The sequence below is a fragment of the Pelophylax lessonae genome (genome assembly GCF_965119305.1).
Source record: "Pelophylax lessonae genome assembly, chromosome: 4".
In the NCBI taxonomy this organism is placed as follows: domain Eukaryota; kingdom Metazoa; phylum Chordata; class Amphibia; order Anura; family Ranidae; genus Pelophylax; species Pelophylax lessonae.
The window spans coordinates 653,084,719-653,098,952 of record NC_138771.1 but is presented as its reverse complement, the minus strand read 5'-3'; the positions used below and the strand labels follow the sequence as shown (position 1 = coordinate 653,098,952).

The 14,234-nt window shown below is 47.0% G+C and overlaps 1 protein-coding gene across 1 annotated transcript in view; it reads right to left on the bottom strand.

Moving 5' to 3' along the window:
* Positions 1 to 13,647, bottom strand: part of LOC309554368 (proteinase-activated receptor 1-like) — a 29,310-nt gene extending 15,663 nt beyond the window's left edge. Inside the window, exon 1 of the mRNA XM_082256032.1 lies at positions 13,564 to 13,647. The gene's annotated coding sequence lies outside the window, so the exon portion shown is untranslated. The remainder of the gene's footprint in view (positions 1 to 13,563) is intronic.
* Positions 13,648 to 14,234: the final 587 nt, after the last annotated feature.

Sequence of the window (14,234 nt, the reverse complement as noted above, 5' to 3'; positions counted from 1 at the left end):
TCTCTTCTCAATCCCGTTAGGGAGAGGCTGCTGCTGCTGAATTTTAGAGAAAGTGTGTTCTACAAACTACAATCGATATTGCTGTGTGGTGTGGGATAGGAGATAGGCAGGTGTCAGTGATCCACATCCATTTTTCTGTGTGTGGGCTGTCTTTGTGGGGTGCAGTGAAGACAATCCTTTTGGGGTGCAGTGAACACAATCTTTGTGGGGTGCAGTGAACAAAATCTTTGTGGGGTACAGTGAACACAATATTTGTGGGGTACAGTGAACACAATCTTTGTGGGGTGCAGTGAAGACAATCCTTGTGGGGTGCAGTGAAGACAATCCTTGTGGGGTGCAGTGAACAAAATCTTTGGGGGGTACAGTGAACACAATCTTTGTGGATTACAGTGAACACAATCTTTGTGGGGTGCAGTGAAGACAATCTTTTTGGGGTGCAGTGAAGACAATCCTTGTGGGGTGCAGTGAACAAAATCTTTGGGGGGTACAGTGAACACAATCTTTGTGAGGTACAGTGAACACAATCTTTGTGGGGTGCAGTGAAGACAATCCTTGTGGGGTGCAGTGAAGACAATCCTTGTGGGGTGCAGTGAACAAAATCTTTGGGGGGTACAGTGAACACAATCTTTGTGGGGTACAGTGAACACAATCTTTGTGGGGTGCAGTGAAGACAATCCTTTTGGGGTGCAGTGAACACAATATTTGTGGGGTACAGTGAACACAATCTTTGTGGGGTGCAGTGAAGACAATCCTTGTGGGGTGCAGTGAAGACAATTCTTGTGGGGTACAGTGAACACAATCTTTGTGGGGTGCAGTGAAGACAATCCTTTTGGGGTGCAGTGAACACAATCTTTGTGGGGTGCAGTGAACAAAATCTTTGTGGGGTACAGTGAACACAATCTTTGTGGGGTACAGTGAACACAATCTTTGTGGGGTGCAGTGAAGACAATCCTTGTGGGGTGCAGTGAACAAAATCTTTGGGGGGTACAGTGAACACAATCTTTGCGGGGTACAGTGAACACAATCTTTGTGGGGTGCAGTGAAGACAATCCTTGTGGGGTACAGTGAACACAATCTTTGTGGGGTGCAGTGAAGACAATCCTTTTGGGGTGCAGTGAACACAATCTTTGTGGGGTACAGTGAACACAATCTTTGTGGGGTACAGTGAACACAATCTTTGTGGGGTGCAGTGAAGACAATCCTTGTGGGGTGCAGTGAAGACAATCCTTGTGGGGTGCAGTGAACAAAATCTTTGGGGGGTACAGTGAACACAATCTTTGTGGGGTACAGTGAACACAATCTTTGTGGGGGCAAGTGAAGACAATCCTTGTGGGGTGCAGTGAACAAAATCTTTGTGGGGTACAGTGAACACAATCTTTGTGGATTACAGTGAACACAATCTTTGTGGGGTGCAGTGAAGACAATCCTTTTGGGGTGCAGTGAACACAATCTTTGTGGGGTACAGTGAACACAATCTTTGTGGGGTACAGTGAACACAATCTTTGTGGGGTGCAGTGAAGACAATCCTTGTGGGGTGCAGTGAAGACAATCCTTGTGGGGTGCAGTGATCAAAATCTTTGTGGGGTACAGTGAACACAATCTTTGTGGGGTACAGTGAACACAATCTTTGTGGGGTGCAGTGAACAAAATCTTTGTGGGGTACAGTGAACACAATCTTTGTGGGGTGCAGTGAAGACAATCCTTTTGGGGTGCAGTGAACACAATCTTTGTGGGGTACAGTGAACACAGTCTTTGTGGGGTGCAGTGAAGACAATCCTTGTGAGGTGCAGTGAAGACAATCCTTGTGGGGTGCAGTGAACAAAATCTTTGTGGGGTACAGTGAACACAATCTTTGTGGGGTGCAGTGAACAAAATCTTTGGGGGGTACAGTGAACACAATCTTTGTGGGGTGCAGTGAAGACAATCCTTTTGGGGTGCAGTGAACACAATCTTTGTGGGGTACAGTGAACACAATCTCATACTTCTGAAGATTTGAGGGTGCTGCCTGTTTCATCCTCCTCCTCCTCATCCATCCTTTTAGGGGTACAAACAATAGTAATTGGGGCCTAGTGTGCTTCTGTACGTGTGAAAAACATACACTTTTTTTTGATCATATTTCCTATTCCGCTATTCAATAAAAACCTTTGGGGATCAATTAAATTGCGGAATAGTCTGTGTCGGTACGTGTGAGATCCACCTTTCCAAATTTTTGGGGTTCATCTCATACTTCTGAAGCTTTGAGGGTGCTGCCTGTTCCATACTCCTCCTCCTCCTCCTCCATCCTTTTAGGTGTACAAACAATAGTAATTGGGGCCTAGTGTGCTTCTGTACGTGTGAGATACATACACTTTTTTTGATCATATTTCCTATTCCGCTATTCAATAAAAACCTTTGGGGATCAATTAAATTGCGGAAAAGTCTGTGTCGGTACGTGTGAGATCCACCTTTCCAAGTTTTTGAGGTTCATCTCATACTTCTGAAGATTTGAGGGTGCTGCCTGTTCCATACTCCTCTTCCTCATCCTCCCTTTAGGGTAGGAAAAAATTTAATCGGGCCTAGTCTGTGTTTGTACGTGTGAGATACACAGTTTTTTATCCTATTCCGCTATTCAATACACACCCTTTTGGTGTAAAAAACATTAAATTGCGGCATAGTTTGCATATTTGACTGTGAGATACACCCGTGCGATACTATTGTTCTTTTGTTCTGCTATTCAATAAAGACCTTTCTAGGGCAAGATCTTAAATTTCAGAAATATGAGGAGAGCGTCAAATAGGGGTCGTGGCCGGGGTCGTGGTGCTGTTGCAAGGAGAGGACGTGGTCGATCTGTGCCAGCTACACGCACAAGTGAAACACCTTCCTCAAGTGTGAGTAGGCGACAGAACCTGCAGCAGTATTTGGTAGGACATCATACGCCTCTAGAAGTGATGAGGCCAGAACACAGAGAGGCGATAGTAGATTGGTTTGCTGCTGACAGTGCCTCCAGTTCCTTCACATTGTCTCCCACCCAGTCTACTTCAGAAAGGTCAGAGTTGGCACCTGCAGCCAATGTCCAACCGTCTTTCACCTCACCCCCTTGCAAATCAGGCAAGCAGTCTGAGCCCCAAGCCATACAGCAGTCTCTTATTCTTTTTGAGGACTCTGTCAGCAGGGTTTCCCAGGGCCATCCACCTAGCCCTGCCCCAGAAGTGGAAGAGATTGAGTGCAGCGATGCCCAACCACTTATTTCTCAAGATGAGTACATGGAAGGACCATCACAGCACGTCTCCGATGATGACGAAACGCAGGTGCCAACTGCTGCGGCGTTCAGCATTGTGGAGACCAACAGGGAGGGCAGGGGTGAAGACTGGGTAGAAGATGATGTGGAGGACGATGAGGTCCTCGACCCCACATGGAATGAAGGTCATGCAGGTGACCTGAGTAGTTTGGAGGAAGAGGCGGTGGTCGCACAGAGCCACCAGCACAGCAGAAGAGGGAGCAGGGTGCAGAAGCGGAGCGGCCGTGCCCTAGACACTACGCCTGCTACTGCCCAACGCAGCAAGGGAACGAGCGCACCAAAGTCAGCTCAAAAGAGTTCTCTAGCGTGGAAGTTCTTTAGAAAATGTGCTGATGACAGGACACGAGTGGTTTGCACCCTGTGCAATCAGAGCCTGAAGCGAGGCATAAACCTTCTCAACCTGAGCACAACCTGCATGATCAGGCATCTAAGTGCAAAGCACGAGCTGCAGTGGAGTACACACCTTCAAAACCAAGAAACGTCTCTGGCTCATCCTGCTTCCTCTTCTGCTGCAGTCTCGGCCGCTCCAGCCACATCTGTAGTCATACCGGCACCTGCCACCCCGCAAACAGACAATCTGTCAGCAACACCACCACCTGGGTCACCAACAACCATCTCCACAATGTCCCGTGGAAGTGTTCAGCTTTCCATCTCCCAAACATTTGAGAGGAAGAGGAAGTACCCCCCTACCCACCCGCGATCCCTGGCCCTGAATGCCAGCATTTCACAATTATTGGCCTTTGAAATGCTGTCATTCCGTCTGGTGGAGACGCCCAGTTTTAAAAAGCTTATGTCGGTGGCTGTCCCACAGTACGTCGTGCCCAGCCGCCACTACTTTTCCAGGCAAGCCATCCCTTCCCTGCACATCCAAGTGGGGGAAAAAATCAGGTGTGCACTGCGCAACGCCATCTGTGCCAAGGTCCACCTAACTACCTATACGTGGACCAGTAAGCACGGTCAGGGGCGTTAAATCTCCCTAACGGCACACTGGGTAAATGCAGTGGCGGATGGGCCTGAGGCGGATAGCAATTTGGCGCATGTCCTTCCACCACCGAGGATTGCAGGGCGCTTCAGTTTGCCTCCTGTTCCTAACTCATCCTACTCCGCTACCTCATCCTCTACCGCCTCCTCATCCGGACAGCGTAATACCTTCACCACCAACTTCAGCACGGCCAGGGCTAAACGACAGCAGGCAGTTTTACAACTTGCCTGTTTGGGGGACAAACCACACACCGCGCAGGAGTTGTGGAGGAGCATGGAACAACAGACAAATGAGTGGTTGCTGCCAGCGAGCCTCAAGCCCGGCCTGGTGGTGTGCGATAATGGGCGAAATCTCATAGCAGCTCTGGGCCTAGCCGGTTTGACGCACATCCCTTGCCTGGCGCATTTGCTGAATTTGGTGGTGCAGAGGTTCCTTAAAAACTACCCCGATATGTCAGAGCTGCTGCAGAAAGTGCGGGCCGTCTGTGCGCACTTTCGGCGTTCTCACCCTGCTGCTGCTCGCCTGGCAGCGCTGCAGCGTAACTTCGGCCTTCACGCTCACCGCCTCATATGTGACGTGCCCACAAGGTGGAACTCCACCTTGCACATGCTGCAAAGACTGTGCGAGCAGCAGCAGGCCATAGTGGAGTTTCAGCTGCAGCACGCACGCGTGAGTCGCTCTGCGGAACAGCACCACTTCACCACCAATAACTGGGCCTCCATGCGAGACCTGTGTGCCTTGTTACGCTGTTTTGAGTACTCCACCAACATGGCCAGTGGCAATGACGCCGTTCTCAGCTTAACTATCCCACTTCTATGCCTCCTTGAAAAAACAATTCGGGCGATGATGGAAGAGGATGTGGCACAGGATGAGGAGGAGGAGGAGGAGGAGGATGAAGAGGTAACATTTCAAAGGCTTTCAGGGCAGTCATTCGCAAGGGGCTCCGAGGGTGGGTTCCTGCACACACAAATGCCAGGGACACAATTGTCCAGCAGGGGCACAGTTCTGGAGGATGAGGAGGAGGAGGAGCTGGAGGAGGAGCTGGAGGAGGAGATGGAACCATGTTCACAGCAGGGTGGCACCCAGGCCAGCTCATGGCCATCACTGGTGCGTGGCTGGGGGGATACAGAGGACACGGACGATACACCTCCCACAGAGGACAGCCTTTTGTCGCCTCTGGGCAGCCTGGCACACATGAGCGATTACATGCTGCAGTGTCTCCACAACGACCGCCGAGTTGCCCACATTCTAACTTGTGCTGATTACTGGGTGGCCACGCTGCTGGATCCCCGTTACAAGGACAACGTACCGTCCTTAATTCACTCACTGGAGCGCGATCGCAAGATGCGCGAGTACAAGCGCACGCTGGTAGATGCGATGCTGCTGGCATTCCCATCTGACAGCGGGGCCACAGTGGAAGCACAAGGCAGAGGAGGAGGAGGAGGAGGAGGAGGAGGTCGCCAACGCAACCAGGGCACCGCCAGCACCTCAGAAGGCAGGGTTAGCATGGCCGAAATGTGGAAAAGCTTTGTCAGCACGCCACAACAAACAGCAGCACCAGCAGCTCAGATGGAACGTCTTAGCAGGAGGCAGCATTTTACCAACATGGTGGAGCAGTATGTGTGCACACGCCTACATGTAGTGAATGAGGGGTCTGCCCCCTTCAACTTCTGGGTCTCCAAATTGGGCACATGGCCTGAGCTTGCCCTTTACGCCTTGGAGGTGCTGGCGTGCCCTGCAGCCAGTGTATTATCTGAACGGGTATTTAGCACAGCTGGGGGCGTTATAACAGACAAGCGCAGCCGCCTGTCCAGAGACAATGTGGACAAGCTCACGTTCATTAAAATGAACCAGGCATGGATCCCACGGGACTTTTCCGTACCTTGTGCAGAATAGCAATGGATACCGACCTTACCCACCCATTGTTCCATTTTTGCTCTTTCTCACTCTTTTGGGGTGTACCCTCATTTAAAATTTGTGAAAAGAAGCAGTGTTGGCTACCTCGTCCTCCTCCTCAGGGCCAGATTAACGTAGGGGCTATTGGAGCTGCAGCTCCAGGCCCCTACCTTTTATATAGGCCCCGGGTTGGCCATATTCACTGTGACCGCTCTTCTGTCACTTGTAAACACAGAAGTCTGGCTTCTATGCTCGCTTCCCCAGGCAGCACCCTCAGAACCTCCCCACACAGCGCGAAGGCCTGACAAGGAGGGACAGTTGCCGATGCATGGATGTGTTTATGGGCTTCAGAGACAGCATCCCATGTTGAATTAGGCATGCATGGCTGCACCCTTCCTCCTCTGGGTGCATGCCAAGGCACGGCCCTTAAGGCCCTTCAAAATCCTCAGCACCAAGACCATGATGCTCTTAATCCGGCCCTGGTCCTCCTCCACCGCCGCTTCCACCTACACCGCCCATAGGTGTGCGCAGCCTATTGCATTAGGGTGTGCACCCCAAAGTTGAAATACACATGCATGTGTTTGCCTACATGTACATGGCCCCGATACATTACTCTCCCTGCTGGCAAAGAGAAATAGAGCAGAGCAGGTCCGAGGGAGATCTTTCCCATCTCCTCACTGGCAAACAGAGCGATAATGCTATGTGCCCTAGGTGATTAGGGTGTGCCCAGGTACACCCGGCACACCCTGTGCACACGCCTATGACACCGCCACATCCACCACCACCTCAACCTCCCTCCTACTCCATATGGGCCTCGTCCTTCAGAGATGAAGAACATTGTTTTATTTTTCTGTTTTTTTTTTGTTGTTTTAAGTTATTTCCCTATCCACATTTGTTTGCAGAGCACTTGCCATGCTCTTAACTACGTTTTGCTGCCATTTGCAGCACTCTAGCCCTTTCCATTGGTGTTTTAGAGCCATTTTAGTGCCTTAAAGTTCGGGTCCCCATTGACTTCAATGGGGTTCGGTGTCCGGGAAACGTTCGGTAAAAGTCCGGGACACGGACCCGGACTTTTTTTTAAAGTTCGGCCGAACCCGTCGAACACGGACATCCAGGTGTCCGCTCAACCCTATGAGGGACACTTTTGGGTGATTTTTATTTTTTTTTTATGTTTTTCAAACTATTATTAAAGGAGGCTTCCAGATTCCGATAAGGTTCAGGGTTGTGGGGATGAGGCCCTTTCTTCATCAACATGTAAATGAGGTGCTTTGCCAGGGGGGACCCCCCCCCATGTTGAGAGCATGTGGACTAATATTGATCAGGAGGGGTGGTGCACGCTCCCCCGCCTCTACTTATCTCCTGGACAGCCAGGATGCATATTCAGATTAAAGGTCTGGTGTGGATTTTTAGGGCAACCTCACACTTTTTCTTGTGCGGAGTCCCCCCTTAAAATCTATTCCAAAACAAAAGTGTCTAGTATGGATTTCCTGGGGGACAAGATGCATTTTTTTTGGAGGTACTCCCTTAACCACTTGCCGACCGCTCACATTGAGGGTACTGCGGCAAAGTGGCTCGTTATCGACTCCTCACCTTATGGGCGGCGCGCGCGCGCCGCCGGAGGCTCGCTCCCGCTGTATTCAGACACAGCGGGAGTCGGGCCAGGGGAGGAGAGGCGGTGATCACCGCCGCTCTTCCCCGATCGTCGGGGATCGAGTGAGGAAATCCTCCCGTTTGTGTAAACAAAGCGGGCGGATCTCCTAAGTGACAGGCAGGGTCAGATTGCAGGGTTCAGCATAGCTGAACCTGCGATCTGTGTCTGTGTCACACAATCCCCTCCCCCCACACACATGTCAGTAAGCACCAGGCATACATTAACCCCTTGATCACCAATAAAGTTAACCCCTTCCCTGCCAGTGTCATTTTTACAGTAACAGTGCATAGGTATAGCACTGATTACTGTAGTAATGTCACTGGTACCCCCAAAAGTATCAAAAATGTCAGTTAGGGGTCCGATCTGTCAGCCGCAATGTCGCAGTCCCGCAAAAAAAAACCGCAGATCTCCGCCATTAGTAGTTAAGAAAAAAACAATAAAAATTACATAAATTTCCCGTAGTTAGTAGCTGCAATAACTTTTGCGCAAACCAATCAAAATACGCTTATTGCGATTTTTTTTTACCACAAATATGTAGCAGAAAACAAATTGGCCTAAAATGTTAAAAAAATTTTGATTTTTACATTTTTTTGGGGGGGAATTTCATATAAAAAAATGTGAAAAATATTGTTATTTTTTCAAAATTGTTGCTCTTTTTTTGTTTATAGCGCAAAAAGTAAAAATCGCACCGGTGATCAAATGCCACCAAAAGAAAGCTCTATTTGTGGGGGAAAAAAAAGACATAAATTTAATTTGGCTACAGCGTCGCGTGACCGCGCAATTGTCCATTAAGGTAATGCAGTGACGAATCGCAAAATATGGCCTGGTCAGGAATGGGGTAAAATCTTCCGGTCCTAAAGCGGTTAAAAATACGATCATTGAGAATTTTTTTGTCAAAGACATGTAGCTAAATACATTTTGGCCTAAATATATGACAAAAATTGAATATATTGGATATTTTTTAACTGTCAAAGTAGAAAAATATTGTTATTTTTTCAAAATTGTCACTTTTTTTATTAATATCGCAAAAAATGAAAAGCGCAGAGATGATCAAATACCACCAAAAGAAAGCTCTGTTTGTGGGAAAAAAAGGACGTAAATTTTGTATGGGTACGGTGTTGCATGACCGCGCAATTGTCAGTTAAAGTCGCGCAGTGCCAAGTTGCAAAAAGTGGCCTGGACGTAAAGCAGGAAAATCCTCCGGTCCTAAAGTGGTTAAAGTGATTGTAAAGACTTGTTGTTGTTTTTTTTAAAATAACAAACATGTTACACTTCCTTCCTCTGTGTAGTTGGTTTTGCACACAGCAGCCCGGATACTCCTCTTCTCGGGTCCTTCGTTGCTGCTCCTGGCACCTCCCTCCTGTCGAGGGCACCCACAGCAAGCCATTCAGACACAGAGCTGCCATTCGGGCCATGCCCCCCCTCTCTCTCCTGATTGGCAACTTACTTTGATTGACAGCTGCGGGAGCCAATGACACCGTGGCTGTGTCTGAGAGATGGGGCTCAGGTAAGTATTAGGGGCGCTGGGGTGGCTGCTGCACACAGGTTCTTTTTATCTTAAAGCATAGAATTCATTAAGATAAAAAAAAACTTCTGACTTTACAACTCCTTTAAATTCCATACCAGACTCCAAGTGGTTGATTTACTAAAACTGAAGAGTGCAAAATCTGGTGTAGCTCTGCATAGAAACCAATCAGCTTCCGGGTTTTATTGTCAAAGCTTAACCACTTCTGGACCGGAAGGATTTGCCCCCTTAATGACCAGGCCATGCTTTGCGATTCAGTGTATTCAGGATACACTGTACCCAAATAAAATTGATGTTCTTTTTTTCCCCACAAATAGAGCTTTCTTTTGGTGGTTTTATCACCTCTGCGATTTTTATTTTTTGGGCTATAAACAATAAAAGAGCGACAATTCTGAAAAAAAAAAAACAATGTTTTTCACATTCTGCTATATAACCCAAAAAAAATTTTAAATCAAAATTTTTCATAATTTTAGGACAATTTGTATTATGCTACATTTTTTTGGTAAAAAATAATCCCAATAAGTGTATTTTGATTGGTTTGCGCAAAAGTTATTATGCAGACCTCCTCCCCCCCACCTTCCTTAGCATGCATGGTGTAAACTGTGTCTGAGCAGAGGCCGGCTCCATGCCCCACTGGAGACTCTTCTGCCTCGGCCAGCCCCAACCGAGCTGTCCCAGCTCCCCCAACCTCCCCCTGCTGGCCAGGTCAGCTGGTAAGTAGAGAGTATCTGGAGCAGGACTTCAGCTTGGAATCGAGGTCAGGAAGAGGATTGGGAGAGTGGGAGGGGGGTGAGGGAGAGTGGGAGGGGGGCCGAGTGGCTGCACCATGGGCCTCTGGTTTGTATTTGCCCCCTGGGCTGAAATTTGCCAGTCTGTCCCTGGCCAGGGAGGTTAAGTATCTGGCTGAGATATCACATTACTATATGAATCACAGGGATCCTCAAACTACGGCCCTCCAGCTGTTGCTGAACTACACATCCCAGGAGGCATTGTAAAATTCTGACATTCACAGACATGACTAGGCATGATGGGAATTGTAGTTCCTGAACAACTGGAGGGCCATAGTTAGTGATATCGCGAACATAACATTCGCCGTTCGCGAACGGCGAACACGAACATCGGTGAATGTTCGCGAACCGGCGAACATTGGGAACCGCCATAGACTTTAATACTCAGGCGAATTTTAAAACCCACAGGGACTCTTTCTGGCCACAATAGTAATGGAAAAGTTGTTTCAAGGGGACTAACACCTGCACTCTGGCATGCCGGAGAGGGATCCATGGCAAAACTCCCATGGAAAATTACGTAGTTGACGCAGAGTCGGGTTTTATTCCATAAAGGGCATAAATCACCTAACATTCCTAAATTGTTTGGAATAACGTGCTTTAAAACATCCAGTGTGTGAATACGATCAGGTATATTGTATCAATCAGGTAGTGTAAGGGTTACGCCCGCTTCACAGTGACAGACCAAACTCCCTCGTTTAACGCACCGCAAATAACCGCAAACAGACCAGAACCGACCAAAATGGGACAGGAACTGGGCTTTAAGGGTTAGGGTTAGGGTTAGAGGGTTAGGGTTAGGTTTAGTGTTAGGGGCTAGGGTTAGGGTTACGGTGAGATACTTAGGGTTAGAGTTAGTAACCCTACCCCTACGCCTCTAACCCTAACCGTCTAACCCTAAGCACTAAAAATAACCCTAACCCTAGCCCTAACCCTAATTCTATTTTTTTTCTGGTTCTGGACATGCTACAGAGCTGAAACTTCACAGGTACACTTTTTAGACCCCCAGACACTGAATCAGACAAAAAAGTTCTTAAAAATTGTAATTTTTTGATAGAGAGCCAATTATTGGAAAAATTAAAAAAAAAAAAATAAATAAAAAATTTCTTTGGATTTAGCATCTGGGGGGTCTAAAAAGTGTACCTGTGAAGTTTCAGCTCTGTAGCATGTCCGGAACAAGAAAAAAATATGAATTAGGGTTAGGGCTAGGGTTAGGGCTAGGGTTAGGGTTAGGGTTAGGGCTAGGGTTAGGTTTAGGGTTAGGGTTATTTTTATGGCTAGGCTTAGAGGGTTAGGGTTAAGGTTAGAGGGTTAGGGTTATGGTTAGAGGGTTAGGGTTAGGTTTAGTGTTAGGGGCTAGGGTTAGGGTTACGGTGAGATACTTAGGGTTTAGAGTTAGTAGCCCTACCCCTACCCCTCTAACTCTAACCCTCTAACCCTAAGCGCTAAAAATAACCCTAACCTTAGCCCTGACCCTAACCCTAGCCCTAACCCTAACCCTAACCCTAACCCTAGCCCTAACCCTAATTCTATTTTTTTTCTGGTTCTGGACATGCTACAGAGCTGAAACTTCACAGGTGCACTTTTTAGACCCCCAGACAATAAATCCAAAGACATTTTTTTTTTTTAAGTTTTTTTTTTTTTTTTAAGTTTTCCAATAATTTTCTCTCTATCAAAAATGACAATTTTTAAGAACTTTTTTTGTGTGATTTAGTGTCTAGGGGGGTCTAAAAAGTGTACCTGTGAAGTTTCAGCTCTGTAGCATGTCCAGAACCAGAAAAAAAGATCATTTTTCAGTAGAGCAGGGATGGTGGGAACCCCTTTTACACCTATATGATCTTTTTTTTTCTGGTTCTGGACATGCTACAGAGCTGAAACTTCACAGGTACGCTTTTTAGACCTCCCAGACACTAATCCAAAAAAAGTCATGCCTGCCACCGTATATATCAGTGGTGGGTGGGCAGTGACACTGCAGTGGGCACAGTACACTCTGTGGACCTGACAGTCACTGGCACCCAGGCAACTGCAATTATAAAAAAAATATATATATTTTTACTTTGCAAGCTGCTGTGCCACCGTATATATATCAGTGGTGGGTGGGCACGCAGTGGCACTACAGTGGGCACAGTACACTCTGTGGACCTGACAGTCACTGGCAGCCCAGGCAACTGCAATAATAAAAAATATATTTTTTTTCAATTTGCAACAAGATGCTGTGCCACCGTATATATATCAGTGGTGGGCAGTGCACTGCAGTGGGTACAGTGCACTCTGTGGACCTGACACAGCACTCACTGCAATTATGACAGAGGAAAAAAAAAAATATTTTTTAAAATGCAAGGTACTGTGCTTGTGCCACCCGAAATGAGTGTGGTGTGCACACAGTACAGTCTGTGGTGGGTCTGTGGCCTCTCACACACAGCGGGCAGGCAAGGCAGGCAACAAATATATATAAAAAATACTCAATTACCAGCCCTAAAAAGGGCTTTTGGGGACACTAGATATATATATATATATATATATATATATATATATATATATATATATATATATATATATATAAATAAAAAAAAATACTCAATTACCAGCCCTTAAAAGGGCTTTTGGGGACACTAGATATATATATATATATATATATATATATATATATATATAAATTACACAAATACCAGCCCTTAGAAGGGCTTTTTGGGGTGCTGTCAGGATGCTGTCCTTACAGCAGTAGTGGACCAAGAACACTGACTAGCAAGACCAGGAACACTGACTAACTGTCCCTAGCTATTAACAGCAGCAGGAGCAACACTCTCCTTGCTCTCACTAACACACTGCTTCAGAATGATCTAAGATGGATGCTGCCCTTGCTTATTTATAGGAGGTGGGAAGGTGTGGGAGGGAGGTATGCTGATTGGCTGGAAATGTGCCTGCTGACTGTGAAGTTCAGGGTCAAAGTTTGCCTCAATGATGTATTATAGGGGGCGGACCGAACATCGCATATGTTCGCCCGCAGCGGCGAACGCGAACATGCTAAGTTCGCCGGGAACTGTCCGCCGGCGAACAGTTCGGTACATCTCTAGCCATAGTTTGAAGACCCCTGCACTATACTATATGAATCACTTTACACATATAAAAAGTAACCACTACACTAGTCTACTGATCTAATAATTATTATCATTAGGAAAATTCCTGTCGGGTTCAGAAAGATTCCAGAGGTTGGACATCACTCAATTGTTGAATAAATATGTCCTGCTTAGATTTCAGAATCCTACAAAGTATTTAGCCTACAAGTGACTGTTCATTCCAGTTGCTGGGTTAAAAAAACATACCTCTTATAACTAATATGACACATTTGAAGCTCCACCATCCAGCCACTACCTGGGGGGAGAGTTGTTCTGGCACCTTATATCTCCTTCCCACCCCAGGATTGGTCCTCTGAGTGCTCTAGGTACTTACTCTTATTCTGATTGTCATCGTTCCCTGTGTGGCACAGGATGATCGCATGCAGGAGGACGAGAGGAAACAGCAGACGGACTTCCATCTCCAGTCCAGGCTGAGCGCTGATATGAGGGATGACAGATGTTGAAGCTTTTTTGCCGTTAATGGGTGTGAACTGTTATGAAAATGGAGGAGATGGACCCAACAGATAATGTCTCAGAGATGTACAGATTGCTTTGTGTTTGTTACTGGCTGCTCTCTGTTGCACTGAGAGAAAACACTTTGAAAGAGTACGTCAAGTCAATAACTTTTATTCAAGTCTGGAATAAAGATTACCGTGTCTACTTTTCACTGCTCAAGAGCTTCCTCCTCAAGTCCTGTCCTGCTGTCAATGGTTCCACCAAACAGGAATTGAGATGCAACTAGGACACAGAAGAAAAGTAAAAGTCTAATAAGGGTTCTATCTTTTCCCTACATTTTTTGCTATTCGGCAATGTGCTATACACGGTGAAAAATGCACACTTTTCCCCCATCAACAAAGACAGTGCTGACGGGGGAATCAGCAATTGACTTCCTCCCAGCAGGGGCGGGCGGGGGAAGACGTCCCAACCGGGAGAAGACAGTGATTATCACTTGCGGCTATAGCGGCCGCTAGCGATAATTGCAAGAGAATCCAGCAGGCTGGTTGA